Consider the following 20,912-nt stretch of genomic DNA (forward strand, 5'->3'; position numbering starts at 1 on the left):
CTTCATTTCACCTAATGAATGTGGCATGACCTTTATAAATGCTTACAATCAACTTTGTTAATGGCAAAAATTAATAAATAAATAAATAAAAAGAGAATTGCTTTTTTTTCACTGAGAAACTGTAATTTAGTAAATTCTTGCACTGCACATGGCAGAAGACTAAAAGAAATGTAGACCATGTAGAATAAAAGTATTAGGAAAGTATGAGGTTAAAAGCATCAGCTTTTATTTATTCTTAAAAGAAAAATACATGAACCTCAGTCATCTCACATGAAGATCTGTTCTGCTCAACAACAGTAAAGCTCTCCATCGTTCAGCAGGTCCATAACTGAAGGGCTGTCAGTGTAGAATCGGGTATGTGGGTATATGCCCTGACCTTGAATGTCGGCCGGTTAGCTCAGTTGGTTAGAGCGTGGTGCTAATAATGCCAAGGTCGTGGGTTCGATGCCCTTACGGGCCACACCCCCTTTTGGACTTAAACTAACAAACAAGTGAGTCTTCTCTAACTACGAGGTCCTATTGCCCTGGGCTTCAAACGTTGTCATTCCGGTAAGACAATAAAAGCGATATACTACTTTTTATTCAATGTATTTAACTACATAGTGTTGTGCAACATTACATGTGTACTTAATACTTTTGTATTTTAATACTTGCAAATTTGAATACTTGCATACTTTAATACTTGCTTACTATAATACTTTGCATTAATATATATTGAGCTGCTGTAATAAATGATCTATCTATAGGTTCATTTAATTTTATCTGTAATGCTAGTGATGGGCTATCCTAAACTATCTTTAGGAAGGTAGATATATCTAGCTTTGGGGTTGTTGAGGCTACACAGTCACATTAGAAATCTCTTTTAAAACTAATGTTTGATATTGCAGGGTCTGATGAATCTTATCCAGTGGAGAGTGGCCAACCAGGCTCTCTTCACCGGAAAACATAATGCAGCAGTTCGAAGGTTTGAGTAAGTCACTGTTTGTTTGACGTAACAAAATTTGTGTTACATCATATGCATAATAATAATTACAAAGGGTGGTATAAAGACACGTTTTAGTATTTAAGTTTTGCAAACTTTTTCAAAGCATTAAAAACTTCTAATGACTAAACTTTTTTTGAAGCAGTGTATGCTATACATTAATAACTGTTATGTGCATTATATTGTAGAGCCTTTGTGTTGGAGAACCAAATGCAGGGGAAGGTGACTCCCACTTATGTGAAGAAGAAGTGGGAGAACCTCAAACAAAAATACAAAGTAAGCTTCGTTTGTTGGTAAGATCTTCAGTAAAAATATCAGAAAAGATTTGTAATACAAGTTAAGGTCCTTGTACTGTGTTTATGAATCTTGTAGGAACTTAAGTGTCCACCTACTGGGGTAAGTACAGAGGGTGGTGAAGCAACAGCAGCATCCTGGAAATGGTATGCGGATATGGATGAAGCAATAGGTGGGAGACCATCAATTAGCCCACCGACCCTTATTTCCTCATCTGGCCAGGATGCTGCTGAAGCTTCACCATCCTCGAGAAGCATGGAAACCCCAGCCAAAAAGAGATGAGTGGAGAAAGATTTAGTTGCGTATCTGAGGGAGATGGAAGAAAGGGAAAATGAGAGGGAGATAGAAGCAGCAGAGAATGAGGAGAGAAGATGGAGAGAGGCTGAGGAGAGGGAGGAATGAAGAGAAAGGGAAAGAATAGAACGAGAGGAGAAGAGAGAGCAAGAGGCGCACCAGAGAGAGGAAAAGCGAGAGCGAGAGATGCGAGAGAGAGAGACCAGGAAGCAAGAATGAGGGAGGAAAAGAGAGATAGGGAGGCAAGAGAGAGAGAGGAAAAGTTTATTGTTTATTATTATTGTATGTTGTGAGAAAGAAAATGTGTTGGCAAATAATGGAAATAAAGGATTTTCTTTTTAATTTAACCTTAATTAAAAATAGAAAAAGTGTAAAAATTGGAAATTGTAATTAAAAAAATATTCAAGTTTTACTTTTAAATAATGCATAAACTGTTAATGTCAAGAGACAATCAAGAACTGTAGAACAAAACGTAAAAACAAACAACATGAACCTATTAACAAAACATTTTTCTAAACATAGTCATGCTCATAAAGAGCTGGGTGCTGTGCTGTGGTGCTGAGACAGCTGCAGCCAGATGCTTTCTTGCATCTTCACCTGATGTAATGTCATTAATTACAGGCTCTGGTTGGTCAACATGCACCTCTGTTAATTCTGGCTCAATGATGTCTCCATGAGCGATACAGAGGTTGTGGAGCACCGCACAGCATGCAACAACCTCCGGGGCGAAGACAGGGCTCACCTCAAGGGCTTTAAAGAAAATGGAACGCCATCTTGTCTTCATCATTCCAAAAGCGCTTTCCACCACATTCCTGGCCTTGGACAGTTTGCTGTTAAAACGAGCCTGTACAGGGTTCTGCACAGGCTCTCGATAGTGTGTATTAATACAGGGATAACCCCCATCCCCAAGAATGTATCGTCCTGCAGGTGGGTATAAGCCCTCTTTATACACAGGGCTGTTCTTTAGTACCCTTGCATCATGAACCTACCCAGGGTAACCAACAAAAATATCTCACAGTACAAAAAGTAGCACTGTGCGTTGGCAGATGGGGGTTTTATTTGAATGTGGCACCCATCAGTAGCACCAACTGCCACTCTAAAACATTCGGATCCGGCCAAGTGGGCAAACCCAGCTCCTACACACTCTAGTTAATCACCAGTTGGTAGGGTGATGATCCTCCTGACGAGCCCTCTGACAGCCCTACTCATTTTGTGCACAATGTTGTGCACAGACGATTTTTGAAAAATTATTTTACTGTAATTATTAATGTGTCAGATCTATCATTTTGTCATTTATTTTCATTATATTAATTTAATCACAGTAATGTAGTATACTGTTGCTAAAGAGGTTGGCAGTACTTACATTATCTCTGAGGTAAAAAAAATCAATAACTTTCTTAGTTCTCTTCTGTGATTTCTGCCGTCTCAGTGTGGAGTCGGGATACATGACTATAGATTAATCAGTAAGTGGTGCAAATAAAGATGATAGATACCCAAAATTTTGGCGAGTGGAGCTCGAAATGAGCATGCAGTCTGTAACTATGGTCACTTTACGTTGGTAAGATGGCGGACGTAGTACGTACGGGTGTTGTGTTGTGTGCATACTCCACACTTCTGTACTGAAAGTACGTACTTCTTTGTCGGCAGAGCGGTGCATATTTCCTCCAATCTAGTACGTACTCAGTAAGTATGCGATTTCGGACGCAGCCTAAGTCTGTTTCTGTTGCTTATTCTGAATTTTGTTTGTTTGTAAACTGTGAATTAGTTCCTAATCTGACCGTGATGTTAGTGAATTAAACATACATCTCTCTGATGGTCTGACCGATGAGCTGTCTGTTGTGACATACTGCTTAATCCCGGCTAGCTCAGTCGGTAGAGCATGAGACTCTTAATCTCAGGATCATGGGTTCAAGCCCCACGTTGGGCGACTATCTTCATTTGATGTCTATGGACAGCCGGTCTCCGGTGACTTATCAGGTGGATATTTGTGCTTGTAGGACTGTTGTTTACTGGATGTTTTTCAGTTATTTATTTCCACTATTCTGTGGGACTACACATTGTTGTTGTGTCTCATATCCGTTTGATCAACAGGCAGGTTGTGCAATAAAAGACTTTTATTGTGCACAAAGTGTCTCTGTGGCGCAATCGGTTAGCGCGTTCGGCTGTTAACTGAAAGGTTGGTGGTTCAAGCCCACCCAGGGACGAGAGTCTTTTATTGCACAACCATGCCTGTTGATCATAAACCTCAGTGTATATTATCTGGAAACAGATGCTCTTCATATAGAAATATGCTTTACATTTGCTTGATGGTAATAACTGTTAGTGAAGTCTTAATGAACAATTAAACATCAATTCAGGTTGTGTTTTCAGTTCAATTGGGAAACATATTAACAGTAGACATAGGTGGAGAGTAACGAATTACATTTAGTCGTGTTACTGTAATTGAGTAGTTTTTTTGTGTACTTGTACTTTTAAAAGTAGATTTTACAACCAGTAATTTTACTTTTACTTAAGTATGTTTTGTATTAAGAATTGTAATTCGCTACATTTTAAATAACTTTTGTAAAAAAAAAAAAAAAAAACGCAAATAAATTGCATCTTTTAAACTGCTGCAGTGAATTCTGCGATGAAAGATGTCATGTAATGTGATTTACAAATATATTGTCTGACCCTTTAAGAGTGGCAGGTGTGCAATGCTAGGGCATAGGGAGCGAGTGTAGGGAAGATGGGAGAATTGAGTTTGTCATGTTATTGCATGGTACTCTTGTAATATTAAAAGCTAACGTTCTCGTTGTACCCCCACTCAATGTTTGGACTGAGTTATTTTCATTATTTTACAGAAAATAAACTGGTGCTAAAATAAAGGAGCTGTAATTTAGGTATAGAGTAGGGAGGGAAGGGTGATTTTAACATGTTTGGAGTTTGATGTTTCATTATTTGACAACATAGTCTGATGTCAAAGAATGGCAAAGTTTTGTCAGAACTGAGAAAAATTTTGATTTCCTCAATAGAGCTGAACCCAGAATTCCAGTTATTAATCAATGCTAAGTGTAATAATTGATACATTATGATATCACTGATAGCTGAACCCAGAATTCCAGTACAATAACAATGCTAAGTGTCGTTATTGTTATCTTAGCAAAAAATGGATGCTTTTTGTTAAAATGTAACAACATGCCAGAGGAAAATGTCGATGTCCTCAATACAGCTGAACACAGAACTGCACTTAGCAATCAGGACTTAGTGTAATTAGTGACATAATATCTATATGGAGACGTTTTTAACCAAAGAACAGCCTTGAAAAATGTTGATGTTCTTATTATACCAAATATCTTTTACCTCAGTGCCATACGTGAGCTGAACAATGTCAGTTTATTCACTCCTATGTGGACTTTGTGGTACTCAGACCACACCTCTGTTATGTTGATTCTAGCAGACCGCTCACCAGTCGCTACAAACCAGAACTAATACAGGTAAAGACCTGGCTAGCGGTAGCCTTCTCTGCTCTTCAGTACACTGACTGGGACGTGTTTTTATTTATCTAAAAACAGGACAGAAGCTTTCAGGAATCAATAATGAGACCGAGGATTAAGGTTCAATATGTAGATATTTTATTAGCAAACAAGCAATAACAAGCAAAATACATAAATGACACATAAATGACCATAACAATACTAATTCTAGACTGGATAGGTGGCCATTTGCTCAGACTGTAGCAACTGCTCAAGTATATGAAAACATCAGATTGTACAAAACTGATTGTTCCAAGTGATATAAGCCAAACAATGAAAATGTGTGAAACACAAGTTATATACAGTGGGGTAAAAAAGTATTTAGTCAGCCACTGATTGTGCAGGTTCTCCTACTTAGAAAGATGAGAGAGGTCTGTAATTTTCATCATAGGTACACTTCAACTATGAGAGACAAAATAAGAAAAACAAAATCCAGGAAATCACATTGTAGGATTTTTAAAAAAATTATTTGTAAATTCTGGTGGAAAATAAGTATTTGGTCAATAACAAACAAGCAAGATTTCTGGCTCTCACAGACCTTGTGACTTATTCTTTAAGAAGCTCTTCTGTCCTCCACTCGTTACCTGTATTAATGGCACCTGTTTGACCTCGTTATCTGTATAAAAGACACCTGTCCACAGCCTCAAACAGTCAGACTCCAAACTCAACCATGACCCAGACCAAAGAGCTGTCGAAGGACACCAGGAAGAAATTGTAGACCTGCACCAGGCTGGGAAGAGTGAATCTACAATAGGCAAGCAGGTTGGTGTGAATAAATCAACTGTGGGAGCAATTGTAAGAAAATGGAAGACATACAAGACCATTGATAATCTCCCTTGGGGTCAAGATCTCATTTTGTGGGGTCAAAATGATCATGAGAACGGTGAGCAAAAATCCCAGAACTACACGGAGGGACCTGATGAATGACCTGGAGAGAGCTGGGACCAAAGTAATAAAGGCTACCATCAGTAACACACTACGCCGAGAGGGACTCAAATCCTGCAGTGCCAGGCGTGTCCCCCTGCTTAAGCCAGTACATGTCCAGGCCCGTCTGAAGTTTGCCAGAGAGCATATGGATGATCCAGAAGAGGATTGGGAGAATATCATGTGGTCAGATGAAACCCAAATGGAACTTTTTGGTAAAAACTCAACTCGTCATGTTTGGAGGAAGAAGAATGCTGAGTTGCATCCCAAGAACACCATACCTACTGTGAAGCATGGGGGTGGAAACATCATGCTTTGGGGCTGTTTTTCTGCAAAGGGGACAGGACGACTGATCCGTGTTAAGGGAAAAATGAACGGGGCCATGTATCGTGAGATTTTAAGCCAAAACCTTCCATCAGTGAGAGCATTGAAGATGGAACGTGGCTGGGTCTTCCAGCATGAAAATGATCCCAAAACACACCGCTTGGCCAACGAAGGAGTGGCTCCGTAAAAAGCATTTCAAGGTCCTGGAGTGGCCTAGCCAGTCTCCAGACCTCAACCCCATAGAAAATTTGTGGAGTCCGTGTTGCCCAGCGACAGCCCCAAAACATCACTGCTCTAGAGGAGATCTGCATGGAGGAATGGGCCAAAATACCAGCTACAGTGTGTGCAAATCTGGTGAAGACTTACAGGAAACGTTTGACCTCTATCATTGCCAACAAAAGTTATGTTACAAAGTATTAAGTTGAACTTTTGTTATTGACCAAATACTTATTTTCCACCATAATTTGAAAATAAATTCTTTAAAAATCCTACAATGTGATTTCCTGGATTTTTTTTCTCATTTTGTCTCTCATAGTTGAAGTGTACCTATGATGAAAATTACAGACCTCTCTCATCTTTCTAAGTAGGAGAACTTGCACAATCAGTGGCTGACTAAATACTTTTTGACCCCACTATAAGTAACATCTGTGCCAACATATAAAAATAATAATACAATTTATTCATGGGCACCTTTGAAAACACTCAAGGACACCTTACAATACAAAACATCAGTACATAATTAATTACACAGATTAAGGGTAGGCAAGTTTAAAAAACACGTTTTAAGGCAAGGGAGAGAGTTCCAGAGATGTGGGGCAGAGTAGCTAAAAGCTCTAGCTCCCATATGAGGTAGACCAAAAAGGAGAGAGTTACAATAATCAATTCAAGATGTGACCAGGGCATGAACAAGAACATCAGCACTTCTAGGAGAAAGGAATGGACAAAGACGATTTATGTTACGTAAATGGAAATAAGCAGATTGTGTGATATTGTTAATATGTGCATGAAATGAAAGATTGTGAGTGGAAAGAGAGACGACTGAGTTCTTCATCATCACTGAGAATTTGTTAGATTTAGAGAGAGGAGATTTTGTACCTATTAGAAGAATTTCAGTTTTATCAGCATTTAATTTGAGAAAACTGTAAAAGAACCATGTTCTTAATTCTATTAGACAATCAGAGAGAGATGGAGGAGGAAGAGTAGCCGTGAGCACAGTGGACAGGTATAGCTCGGTGTCGTCCGCATAACAATAAAATTGAATGTTGTATTTCCTAAAGATACATCCAATGGGAAGCAGGTAAATTATAAATAGTAGAGGCCACAGGACAGAGCCCTGAGAGACACCACTAGTAACAGATGATGAGTCACACTTGTGTCTGATGAATTAGCAAAGCAGCTCCAACACTGTGAACATCATTTCTGTAAAATGTGAATGCGCTGATGTTTTTTGAGATTACTCTGTATATTAAAACTCTTTCCACACTGTGAACATTGATACGGTTTCTCTCCAGTGTGAATGCGCTGGTGTATGTTGAGAGCACTCTGTCTATTAAAACTCTTTCCACACTGTGAGCACTGATACGGTTTCTCCCCAGTGTGAATGCGCTGGTGTATTTTGAAATGAGTCTGTATATTAAAACTCTTTCCACACTGTGAGCACTGATACGGTTTCTCTCCAGTGTGAATGCGCTGGTGTTTTTTTAGATTACTCTGTCCATTAAAACTCTTTCCACACTGTGAGCACTGATATGGTTTCTCTCCAGTGTGAATGCGCTTGTGTGTTTTGAGAGCACTCTGTTGATTAAAACTCTTTCCACACTGTGAGCACTGATACGGTTTCTCTCCAGTGTGAATGCTCTGGTGTTTTTTGAGATTACTCTGTATATTAAAACTCTTTCCACACTGTGAGCACTGATATGGTTTCTCTCCAGTGTGAATGCGCTGGTGTATTTTGAGATCACTCTGTCCATTAAAACTCTTTCCACACTGTGAGCAATGATACGGTTTCTCTCCCGTGTGAATGTTCTGGTGTCTTTTCAGATCACTCTGTCCATTAAAACTCTTTCCACACTGTGAGCACTGATACGGTTTCTCTCCAGTGTGAATGCGCTGGTGTATTTTGAGAGCACTCTGTCGATTAAAACTCTTTCCACACTGTGAGCACTGATATGGTTTCTCTCCAGTATGAATGTGCTGGTGTCTTTTCAGATCACTCTGTCCATTAAAACTTTTTCCACACTGTGAGCACTGATACGGTTTCTCTCCAGTGTGAATGCGCTTGTGTGTTTTGAGAGCACTCTGTCGATTAAAACTCTTTCCACACTGTGAGCACTGATACGGTTTCTCTCCAGTGTGAATGCGCTGGTGTATTTTGAGATGGCTCTGTCCATTAAAACTCTTTCCACACTGTGAGCACTGATATGGTTTCTCTCCAGTGTGAATGCGCTGGTGTCTTTTCAGAGCACTCTGTCCATTAAAACTCTTTCCACATTGTGAGCACCGATACGGTTTCTCTCCAGTATGAATGCGCTGGTGTTTTTTGAGATTACTCTGTGTATTAAAATTCTTCCCACACTGTGAGCACTTATACGGTTTCTCTCCAGTGTGAATGTGCTGGTGTACTTTAAGATTACTCTGTGTATTAAAATTTTTCCCACACTGTGAGCACTGATATGGTTTCTCTTCTGTGTGAATGTGCTGGTGTCTTTTGAGATGACTCTGTCTATTAAAATGCTTTCCACACTGTGAGCACTGATATGGTTTCTCTCCAGTGTGAATGCGCTGGTGTATTTTGAGAGCACCCTGGGTACTAAAGATCTTCCCACACTGTGAGCAGACGTTTCCTTCTTCCTGTGTGGGACTGAGAGAGGTGTTAATGCTGACAGTACCAGAGGACGTTTGCTGATTACTGGAGCTTCTGGTGGGCGTCAGATCCTCATGTTCAGTCTTAATCTTCACCAGAGTCTCATATTTATCATGGTTACAGCTCTTGATGTGATTGTGGAGCTGATTTTGGGTTGTAGAGGAACGTGGACATGAGGAGCAGCAGAAATCCTTGTTCAGTTCTGAAGCAGAAAATAATCATATACATTTATAACATTATAAATAATCAAATACATTTATAACATTATAAATAATCAAATACATTTATAACATTATAAATAATCAAATACATTTATAACATTATAATTAATCAAATACATTTATAACAGTATAAATAATCAAATACATTTATAACATTAAAAATAATAAATACATTTATAACATTATAAATAATCAAATACATTTATAACATTATAAATAATAAAATACATTCATAACATTATAAATAATAAAATACATTTATAACATTATAAATAATCACATACATTTATAACATTATAAATAATCAAATACATTTATAACATTATAAATAATCAAATACATTTATAACATTATAAATAATCAAATACATTTATAACATTATAAATAATCAAATACATTTATAACGTTATAAATAATAAAATACATTCATAACATTATAAATAAAATACATTTATAACATTATAAATAATCAAATACATTTATAACATTATAAATAATCAAATACATTTATAACATTATAAATAATCAAATACATTTATAACGTTATAAATAATAAAATACATTCATAACATTATAAATAAAATACATTTATAACATTATAAATAATAAAATACATTCATAACATTATAAATAATAAAATACATTCATAACATTATAAATAATTAAATACATTTATAACATTATAAATAATCAAATACATTTATAACATTATAAATAATAAAGATTGTTAGTAAATGTTAAACTGATCTGATGATAAAGTCCTGTACCATAATGCATCATGAATGATTAATTTCTTTAGGTTGTCCACTATGGGTGACACTCTAGAACTCTCTGCTCGACTCTTTGCTGGATCTCTTCTCTCTGTGAATTTCTCTATACACAATACTTTAATTTTTCTTCTTGAATTCTATGTGTAATCGATCCCTTCTGTTATGTTTGTTTTGTCATTGTACATCGACCTTGAGTTTGCTGAAAGACGCTATATAAGTTAAACTTATTACTATTATTATTATTGTAGTTTGTGTGGTTCTTAACACCAGATCAGCTGCTGTCTCTATTATTATGGCTGAACAGATTCTCACAAGTTGGGCTCAACAGTTTTCTTATTTGTGTAAATAGAGATTAGAGTCGTTTGCGTGACTGTGAGTGGTTTAGTGGTGCTGTTAGTGTTAGTATTAGTGATAGACACAAATCAATTCAATAATAAATGTTATTTTTACTTACTGAGTTCATCTTTATCTTCAGGTTCTTCCTTCTTCACAGGCTTCATCTGGAAACCTCCACACTGTTGGTCCTCTGGGGTGAAGTGTTCCTCAGAGGTGACGTGTTCCACAGGGATTAAAGATCCTTCACCTGAAATTCATCAATATGTGAAGAAGAAACTCAACAACTGGAGGAAACTGAAGGTTGTGGGTTTAGTTACCACAAATAAATACTACTTAGATTTAATCCAGACTGGAATGTATCAGCACTTCTCCACAGGACAGTACGGTACAGTACAGGTTCTAATCCCACTATCTAAATTTTCTTATTATTTCTACTATACTAACCACACTGTACTGCACTAACATGGCAAATTGCTCCACATTTACTTACAGAAGTAACTTCCATCTTCTTCCTCCTCCTTTTTTATTAGTTTCACTTGGAATCCTTCATTTTGTAGATCTATGGGGGTGACGTGTCCCTCTTCTGCTGACTGCATTATTAAAAGATCTGACAGGCAGACAGACAGATAGACAAATGTACTTTATTCCCTATTAAAGAGAAATCCAGGAAAATTCTTTTAGACTCTTTAACTGTTTATTTTTAATGCTGTGAGGCTGTAAACAGAGTGAAAATGTTGAAACTATTGTGGGACTGAGCAGCATCAGACAGAAAAGACTTCTAATAGAACTTTTTGGGTTGGTTTCACAGACAGGGATTAAGCCTAGTCCTAGACTACACAGCATTTTGAATGGAGATTCTCTATTTAAAGCTAAATGTAGTCCTGGACTATAAGCCTTAATCCCTGTCTGGGAAACAACCCTTTGAGTTTGGTGGAAGTGGTTTTGTGGCCCAAAGTGAAATGATGAAGTCTGATGTTCTTTACATCTAGTTTCTCATCCACTCCCAATAACAGTGCTGTACTAATACTTTTAACTTTTACTATAAACCTGTAAAACAACCTGTAAACAAAGCTACAAGAACTCGCTGTTTGTATCAAACATTAAACACTGTAAACAAAGCTGAAAATGTGACGCGTTTATATCAAAATGTTAGATTTAATAATGAATAAACTCTGAATCCGTTACAATCCACTGATTCATCGGTTCAATGAATCGGTTCATCAGTACTGAATCATGTGTGATGCTAACAGTTAGCGGAGCAGCTAAAAGTTTGTGTGTTTAAAAAAAACTGGAGTTAAAACTCCTCAAATCCTCACAGTGATGTTTTATTATGAACTCTAGTTTTATTATTAATTAGAATGTGGTTATAATTAAATATAAGGGTTATAATTAAATACATATTTTACTTACAGATGAGGCTCTACAGTACAAACGCAGCAGCTTCTTGTTCTTCTTATGATGTTTAATGGCGGTTGGCAGAACAACTTAAGACGCACCAGCGTCACCAACTGGACTGGAGTTGAACAGCAGCTTAGCAGTAAAACATCTCCATTAGCCCTGTATCTCTCAGCTACAGTGTTGGGGGAACGAACCGATTCTATTGAACGATTCTTTGAAATGAACTAAAGGAACCGAGTCGCTCTTCTAGTATAAGGACAAATAATTAAGGAATAAACTTGTTTAATGATGTTAAATCTGATTGGTTCATGGCGTTTGTGTTTTAAAGCAGAAACAAACACAGGCACATCTCTGCACAAGAGAGGATTTTTCTGAAACTAAATAAATAAAGTAAATAAATGGAATTTGTTTGTAGATGTAATTCCAGTATACAGTATTTGTTTGGGTTTAGAATGTAACGTGAAAGTAAAGTAATGAGGAACGAGATTATATTTTCCAGGATGTAATGAGTAAAGTAATCCCATTACAATTTTAGTTAAGTAATGAGTAATGAGTAATAAGTAATGAGTAATAACCCGGCTAGCACAATCATCTGGCCCAGTTCCCACTTTTCTATCGGCACAGTCGGCCGAGTGTCAGAATCGGCCAGAATCAATGTAGCCAGATCCGGTCCAGTTGTTACAACAGCTGGGTTTGTCTGGTGCTCGTAGAAACGCGTGCGCGCCGACGCTGGTTGTCCGGCTGTGTGGCCCAGCGTCCAGTCTCTGATTCAGCGCCGGTGTTACGGAGAATTCAGTTCCCCCTGTTTCCCCTTTAACGCGCATGTGCAAAAATCACGACTTTTTTTTTCAGTCGCTTCGTTGAGCGTCGGTTTATTTGGAATATGTGTTTATAGCGGTATGTTCTTTTTAAATTTCATGTTGTATGTTAGGTTGTTTGTGATTAAATACATACTTTAAAGTACTGAGTGAACTACTGTCAGAGGTTTTATTGCTCCACCCCGAGGTTTTCACACTGCTGTCTTTAGCCTTGCTGTCAATCAACTAGAATTAACGTGTCAGATTTATTTGTAAATAAATCCTTATTCAGGACATGCTCTGATTCACACACTAGTTTGTTTATTCTCGTTTTGTCACACAAGATAAAGTTTTGGTGGAGATACAAATAAACTATATCGTACAGGACAATAAAGCAGTCTGTGTTATTATTTAAGGTTACTCATCTCCGCTGCACTACCATTTACTTTCAAGAATAGTTTCATTCATGGTGATCTCTCTTGTTCATTTAAACTTCACAAACTGCATCCATGTGATTTTAAAATTAACAAACAGTATATAGAACAAGTTTAACCTATAGATCAGTCACTAACAACACAGGGGGGAACACATTTACCTGGGGAATATGGTTCCCCACATGTATATCACTGTGTGTGTAATTATAAAACACTACAGTGATGCTGGTGATGTATTTACCTGTTGTTATTATGTAGAACAAGTTTAACCTATAGATCAGTCCATTATACTAAAAACACAGGGGGGGAACAGATTTATCTGGAGTCCTGGGGAATATGGTTCCCCACATGTACATTACTGTGTGATGATTTTTTTTTTAAATGCAAACTACAGGCACACACACATTTTAAAAACAAAATATCTGTATTAGAAATTAGTGTTAAACTAAATTATGCATATATTTCAATTATGCAAATATATAATAAAGAAATCCACCTCAATGCAAATTAAAACTTAAATACATATTTATAGCTTAATAAAAATATATATTTTTTATAACAAAATAAAATAAAATCTGGGATGTGCCCTGGGATTGACTAGCATCACATCCATAGTGCACTCCTGCCGTACGTCCTGTTTCCCCAGGAACAGTTCTGGATCCTCCACGGCCATGACCAGGATAAAGCAGTTACTAAACAGAAATGAATGATTAATTTACTATCTATATTTTAAATAAACTAAAAGAGCAAATAAAATAAAATACAGCAACAAGCAAACTTTTTGGAAATAACGTCCCAGTTAACCTTGGTCTAATCTTCAGTACATACAATATACTTCCTCTACTGGTGGGTTGCCAACACATGACTAAAGAAATAAAAATAATGCCTTAATTTTATTGGCTTTTTCATTGCACCATGCTATTACATATGTCCTTGACTTTCCCTCTGGGATTAATAAAGTGATCTATCTACATTTACAGCATTTAGCAGACACTTTTATCCAAAGCGACTTACACAATGAGCAATTTAGGGTTAAGGGTCCCAGGGGGACCCAACAGTGGCAACTTGGTGGTAGCGGGGCTTGAACCGGGAACCTTCTGTTTACTAGTCCAGTACCTTAACCACTGAGCTATCACTGGCCCATAGTGTACATATCTATTATAGCTACACTTGTAATTGAGAAGTCTAATGTAACCATAAAACTATTGTGTGACTTTTTATTGATCAATTGAAGGACTGTGTAATCATTGAGATTGCCTGTGATGGATGTGACAGATGGTACCACCAGTCATGTGTTGGCAACCCACCAGTAGAGGAAGTGTATTGTATGTACTGAAGATTAGACCAAGGTTAACTGGGACGTTATTTCTAAAAAGTTTGCTTGTTGCTGTATTTTATTTTATGTTGCTCTTTTAGTTTATTTAAAAAGTAGATAGTAAATTAATCATTCATTTCTGTTTACTAACTGCTTTATCCTGGTCATGGCCGTGGAGGATCCAGAACTGTTCCTGGGGAAACAGGACGTACGGCAGGAGTGCACTATGGATGTGATGCTAGTCAATCCCAGGGCACATCCCAGATTTTATTTTATTTTGTTTTAAAAAATATATATTTTTATTAAGCTATAAATATGTATTTAAGTTTTAATTTGCATTGAGGTGGATTTCTTTATTACATATTTGCATAATTGTAATATATGCATAATTTAGTTTAACACCAATTTCTAATACAGATATTTTGTTTTTAAAATGTGTGTGTGCCTGTAGTTTGCATTAAAAAAAAAAAATCATCACACAGTAATGTACATGTGGGGAACCATATTCCCCAGGACTCCAGATAAATCTGTTCCCCCCCTGTGTTTTTAGTATAATGGACTGATCTATAGGTTAAACTTGTTCTACATAATAACAACATGTAAATACATCACCAGCATCACTCTAGTGTTTTATAATTACACACACAGTGATATACATGTGGGGAACCATATTCCCCAGGTCTCCAGGTAAATGTGTTCCCCCCTGTGTTGTTAGTATAATGGACTTATCTATAGGTTAAACTTGTTCTACATAATAACAACAGGTAAATACATCACCAGCATCACTGTAGTGTTTTATAATTACACACACAGTGATATACATGTGGGGAACCATATTCCCCAGGTCTCCAGGTAAATGTGTTCCCCCCTGTGTTGTTAGTATAATGGACTGATCTATAGGTTAAACTTGTTCTACATAATAACAACATGTAAATACATCACCAGCATCACTGTAGTGTTTTATAATTACACACACAGTGATATACATGTGGGGAACCATTTTCTCCAGGTCTCCAGGTAAATGTGTTCCCCCCTGTGTTGTTAGTATAATGGACTGATCTATAGGTTAAACTTGTTCTACATAATGACAACAGGTAAATACATCACCAGCATCACTGTAGTGTTTTATAATTACACACACAGTGATATACATGTGGGGAACCATATTTCCCAGGTAAATGTGTTCCCCCCTGTGTTGTTAGTATAATGGACTGATCTATAGGTTAAACTTGTTCTACATAATGACAACAGGTAAATACATCACCAGCATCACTCTAGTGTTTTATAATTACACACACAGTGATATACATGTGGGGAACCATATTCCCCAGGTAAATGTGTTCCCCCCTGTGTTGTTAGTGACTGATCTATAGGTTAAACTTGTTCTATATACTGTTTGTTAATTTTAAAATCACATGGATGCAGTTTGTGAAGTTTAAATGAACAAGAGAGATCACCATGAATGAAACTATTCTTGAAAGTAAATGGTAGTGCAGCTGAGATGAGTAACCTTAAATAATAACACAGACTGCTTTATTGTCCTGTACGATATAGTTTATTTGTATCTCCACCAAAACTTTATCTTGTGTGACAAAACGAGAATAAACAAACTAGTGTGTGAATCAGAGCATGTCCTGAATAAGGATTTATTTACAAATAAATCTGACACGTTAATTCTAGTTGATTGACAGCAAGGCTAAAGACAGCAGTGTGAAAACCTCGGGGTGGAGCAATAAAACCTCTGACAGTAGTTCACTCAGTACTTTAAAGTATGTATTTAATCACAAACAACCTAACATACAACATGAAATTTAAAAAGAACATACCGCTATAAACACATATTCCAAATAAACCGACGCTCAACGAAGCGACTGAAAAAAAAAGTCGTGATTTTTGCACATGCGCGTTAAAGGGGAAACAGGGGGAACTGAATTCTCCGTAACACCGGCAGAACAGCATCACCATGGCAACAGTGCGACGCGAGCCGTTGAAAAAGAGGAATCGTTCGTTCGTGTGAGGTAAATAAACATTTAATCTTAACAACTTTTTACTTAGCGAAAAGTAAGCAGAAAGTCTATTAATGAGTTTTGGATTAAGATAGAGAGCAATTTGGAAATGGAAACTGTTAGGTAATGTTATCTAGTGAGTTTCAGGTTAACTGGTAGTCTGAACTGAAACATTTCAGGTAACGTTAGCTAAAAGGCTAACAGTTTCTAGCATTAGACAACAGCTGCTAAAATAATTGAAGCTCATTGAATACTGTGGATAACGTAAAAGCTACAATAAGCAACAAGAATAATAATAACAACAACAACAACAATAATAACAATAATAATAATAACAATAATAATCAAAACAACAACAACAATAATAATAATAATAATAATAATAGTAATACAATAATAAGCAACAGACGAACTACCATCTCTGACTGTACATCCACAAGGTGGACCAACAAAGCAGGTGTGTACAATTATAGAGTGGACAGTAAGTGGACTCATTGTTTAAAAAGTCCAGCAGCACTGCTGTGTGTGATCCTTTTAAACCAGCACAATACACACTAACACACCACCACCACGTCCGTGTCACTGCAGTGCTGAGAATGATCCACCACCCATAATACTTGCTCTGAGGTGGTCCTGTGGAGGTCCTGACCATTGAAGAATAAGATAAAAGGGGGCTAACAAAGTATGCAGAGGAACTGATGGACGACAGTGGAACTGTAGAGCTACAAAGTGCTTCTATATGGTTAGTGGAGCTGATAGAATAAGAGTATACATACAAGGAGGTGGTTTTAATGTTGTGGCTGATTGGTGTATTATTTGGTATTTTATTTAGTTACATCCGTAAAAGACCGTGGCAGTCTTTTCAGTGACTTTTGCAACTGTTCTCTTTGTGTGACTGAATAACGAACAAAAAACTTCTTTTTATAGAAAGTTATTTTAAAAGTTAATTGTAGATGACAGTTAACTTAACTGAAGTGTCTGTACTTCTTTATATTATTTTTATTATGGGAAACTTCTTCTTTCTCACTACTAAAAATACTTGTTTTACTAAAATACTTGTTAGTGTACTTGTTATACTTGAGTTTTCTCTCTGACATTGCAGTAAACATGGACAGCAAGTAGAACTTTGCTAATTCATTGGCCTGTAAAAGATCAGCACTATGCACCATGTTAATAAACTCAGACAGGAATGTGAATTACACAGACACTGAGCTAAAATAAATGGTAGACTTCCATATGGTAGATGGGGTTATTAGATGTACAGAACAACATAAACAGAATGTCCTGTCTCTAAATAGCTAAATGTATAAACAAAAAATACAGAACCTAAATTGCACAGATTTTCTATTTCAGGTTATTTACTGCAATAAACTAGCAGATTTACTAAAACTTAATAATAGGCTTTCAGTCTGTTAATCCCTATCCGAACCCCTATACTTCTGCAGGTGCAGAGAGACAGAATTCATTCTGCAGCAAAGCAGTCAATGTATGTATAGGATAGTATTAATATTTGCCATATATGTATATGTGATATATGTGTGTGATAAATATTTATGGTATGTATATAGGATGTATTAGTAGATGTAGTATGTTTAGTAGTATTGTGTATGCGTAGTATAGTATTTATATTTACAATATTGTTCACTTTTATAATTATTATTCTTGTATGCAATTACACTGCCTGGCAAAAAAAGGTCACCACCTGGATTTAACTAAGCAAATAGGTAAGAGCCTCCCATTGGAAGCTGAAACTACTAAAATCGGGTTAAGAACTGTCCAACGCATTATTAAAAAGTGGAAGGACAGTGGGGAAACATCATCTTCGAGGAAAATATTGAATCTTGTCATCAATACAAGATCTTGGGGAAAAATTAATGCAACTCTGGACAGAAATAAATGTTGTGACATTGCAGAAGCTTGTGGAAACGATGCCACAGCGAATGTGTGCCGTAATCAAAGCTACAGGCGGTCCAACGAAATATTAGAGTGTGTGACCTTTTTTTTGGCCGGGCAGTGTATATGTTATTTTCTATATATAATATTCATATAGTTGTCATTTTGGTTCACTTTTATAATATTCTGATTATTATTATTATACTACTTGCTGCAATTATCTTAATAAAATACTTTCTGCTGCACAATCTGTAGTATAAATCTACTATTTTATCTATAAGGATGTGAAAGGAGAAGAAAATGGGAAATAAATAGTATCGCAGTGGTTTGGGGGCTATTCTGGTCCAGTTATGGGAGAGTCGGCGGAGATCTGGCATCCGGATTTGGGCCAGCGTATTTGGCCCGATTCTGGGCAGTCATTCAAAAAGAGTCAGAGCCGACACGGGCTGCCCGCACTGAACCAGATGCGGCAGGCTCGGCTGGCAGGAGTTGCGCCGGAAGTGGGCCACAATTACAAGGCTAGCTGGGATATTACAAACTAATCAAGCTCGTCAAATTTCAGACATTGTTCACGTAAACAAAAATCTCAATGGGAAGCACAAGGTGATTCATTTATTTATAGACGGTGCTGTTTATGGTTTTACATTTAAAAACATGAACAGTTAAAAAATAACAACAAACACAACAACAACAGTTTAATAATAATGTTACAAATCTGTACCCAAGCAACAAGCTGTAATTTATCTAGCACCACTAGATGGGAACGATCTCTGTACAACATTTTGAACTTCACTTTAAAAGTCAGTTCAGTGTGTTTTACTGTAGTAAGAATAGCTCCACATGTTGTGTACGTAGTGTTTATGGTATTTAAGCTGGATGGATAGATGGAAGTTAACATGTAATCTAAGGTGACTCTTAAGTTTATTCGCTGCTGTTGGCTTATAAAGTTTTACTGAACAAACTGGCTCATATTTTGGCACTGATATACCGTCCTGAATGGTGATCTGCTTGGTTGACACAACTAGCACAAGTAATCGTGGTCTACACCCCACAAGCGCTCTGTTGTACTGCACATGCGCTGAATGCTACCATCCTGAAACTGCTAATGTTTCTCAATCTTGGACCTCACACCGGGTCCCCAAATTAAAGCAATAAGCTTCCACCGAGATTTGAACTCCGATCGCTGGATTCAGAGTCCATAGTTCTTACCATTACACCATGGAACCACAAAACAAATGTTTTGTAATGAAGAATTGAGCACGAAGGTTAATAATTACACCATTAACTCCACATGTTTTTTATGTAGTGTTTATGGTACTTAAGCTGGATGGATAGATGGAAACTAACATGTCAGACATCCCAAGTTGCAAAAACTCATTTCAGGGAGCTAAAAAAAAAAAGCTAAAACCCTCTCGCACACAGCAAAGGATATGAGTGATAACAGAACTTTTAGGAGCTGCTTACTGAGCTACTAAACTAACTGTTCAAGTCACAAACACATTAATGTGTACTACATAGTGCACCAGCTAGTGTGCAAGATAATAGATTTATGTTCCCTACATAGTGAACTAGATTGTATATTAATAAAAGAATTTATGTTTTTTACTTAGTGTACTAGATAATAGACTTATGTTTCTTACATAATGCTTTAGGTAGCGTATTAGTTAACGGATTTAGGTTCCCTACATAGTGCACTAAACTGAATATCAGATAACGAATTTATGTTCCTTACATAGTGCACTAGATAGCATCTTAGATATGAATTTATGTTCCCTACGTAGTGCACTAGATAGTGAATTAGACAATTTTTAAATTTTCCCTACACAGTGCACTAGAAAGTATAACTAGATGATGATTTGTGTTCCTTACATAGTGCACTAGATAGTGTATTACATAATTATGTACCCTACATAGTGCACTAGATTGTATATTTGATCATAGATTTATGTTTCCTACTTAGTGCACTAGACAGTATATTAGACAATTGATTTATGTTTCCTACACAGTGCGCTAGATTGTATATCAGATAACGGATTTAATACGCGATCGTATTAATAAAGTCTGTGTCGCCTTCGTGCGCGTGTGTGTGTGTGTGTGTGTGTGTGTGTGTGTGTCACTCTTGGCCGCTCGTTCTAGATTTTGGGAGATTTTATCTGACTTGTGGGAATCAGGAAGCCGCTATGTATATGCGTGAGACTCTTTTTCTGTACTTTATTTTACAAAAAGCCAGAGTGTACAATGAGAGGGGGGATTATGTTTCTTATTATATAATTGTTTCTCAACAAAAACCCCAGACTTCATTAGTTTATTACATTAATTAAATTACTTTTTATTCACCTACACACTGTAGTGGGTTTTCACATTCACATGATGAACTAATAAATACAAAATCATTTATTAGTCAAAGCAAATTGATGATACATTCACCTCATACATCATGATACACTGCTCTTCCCTACATGAAAGTACAGGGGTTGGACAAAATTACTGAAACACCTGTCATTTTAGTGTGGGAGGTTTCATGGCTAAATTGGACCAGTCTGGTGGCC

The 20,912-nt window shown here is 36.8% G+C and overlaps 1 protein-coding gene, 1 non-coding gene and 1 pseudogene across 2 annotated transcripts in view; 2 read left to right on the forward strand and 1 right to left on the reverse strand.

Annotated features, from left to right (window-relative positions):
* LOC134327051 (zinc finger protein 850-like) overlaps positions 1-10,184 on the reverse strand; it is a 77,533-nt pseudogene extending 67,349 nt beyond the window's left edge.
* LOC134326292 (zinc finger protein 850-like) overlaps positions 1-20,912 on the forward strand; it is a 321,599-nt gene that overhangs the window by 222,668 nt on the left and 78,019 nt on the right. The gene's annotated exons all lie outside the window — the stretch shown is intronic.
* On the forward strand, positions 3,701-3,774 carry trnan-guu (transfer RNA asparagine (anticodon GUU)). Its single transcript has one exon. It is a non-coding gene; the product is annotated as a tRNA-Asn (tRNA).

The sequence above is a fragment of the Trichomycterus rosablanca genome, chromosome 14, assembly GCF_030014385.1.
Source record: "Trichomycterus rosablanca isolate fTriRos1 chromosome 14, fTriRos1.hap1, whole genome shotgun sequence".
Taxonomy (NCBI): domain Eukaryota; kingdom Metazoa; phylum Chordata; class Actinopteri; order Siluriformes; family Trichomycteridae; genus Trichomycterus; species Trichomycterus rosablanca.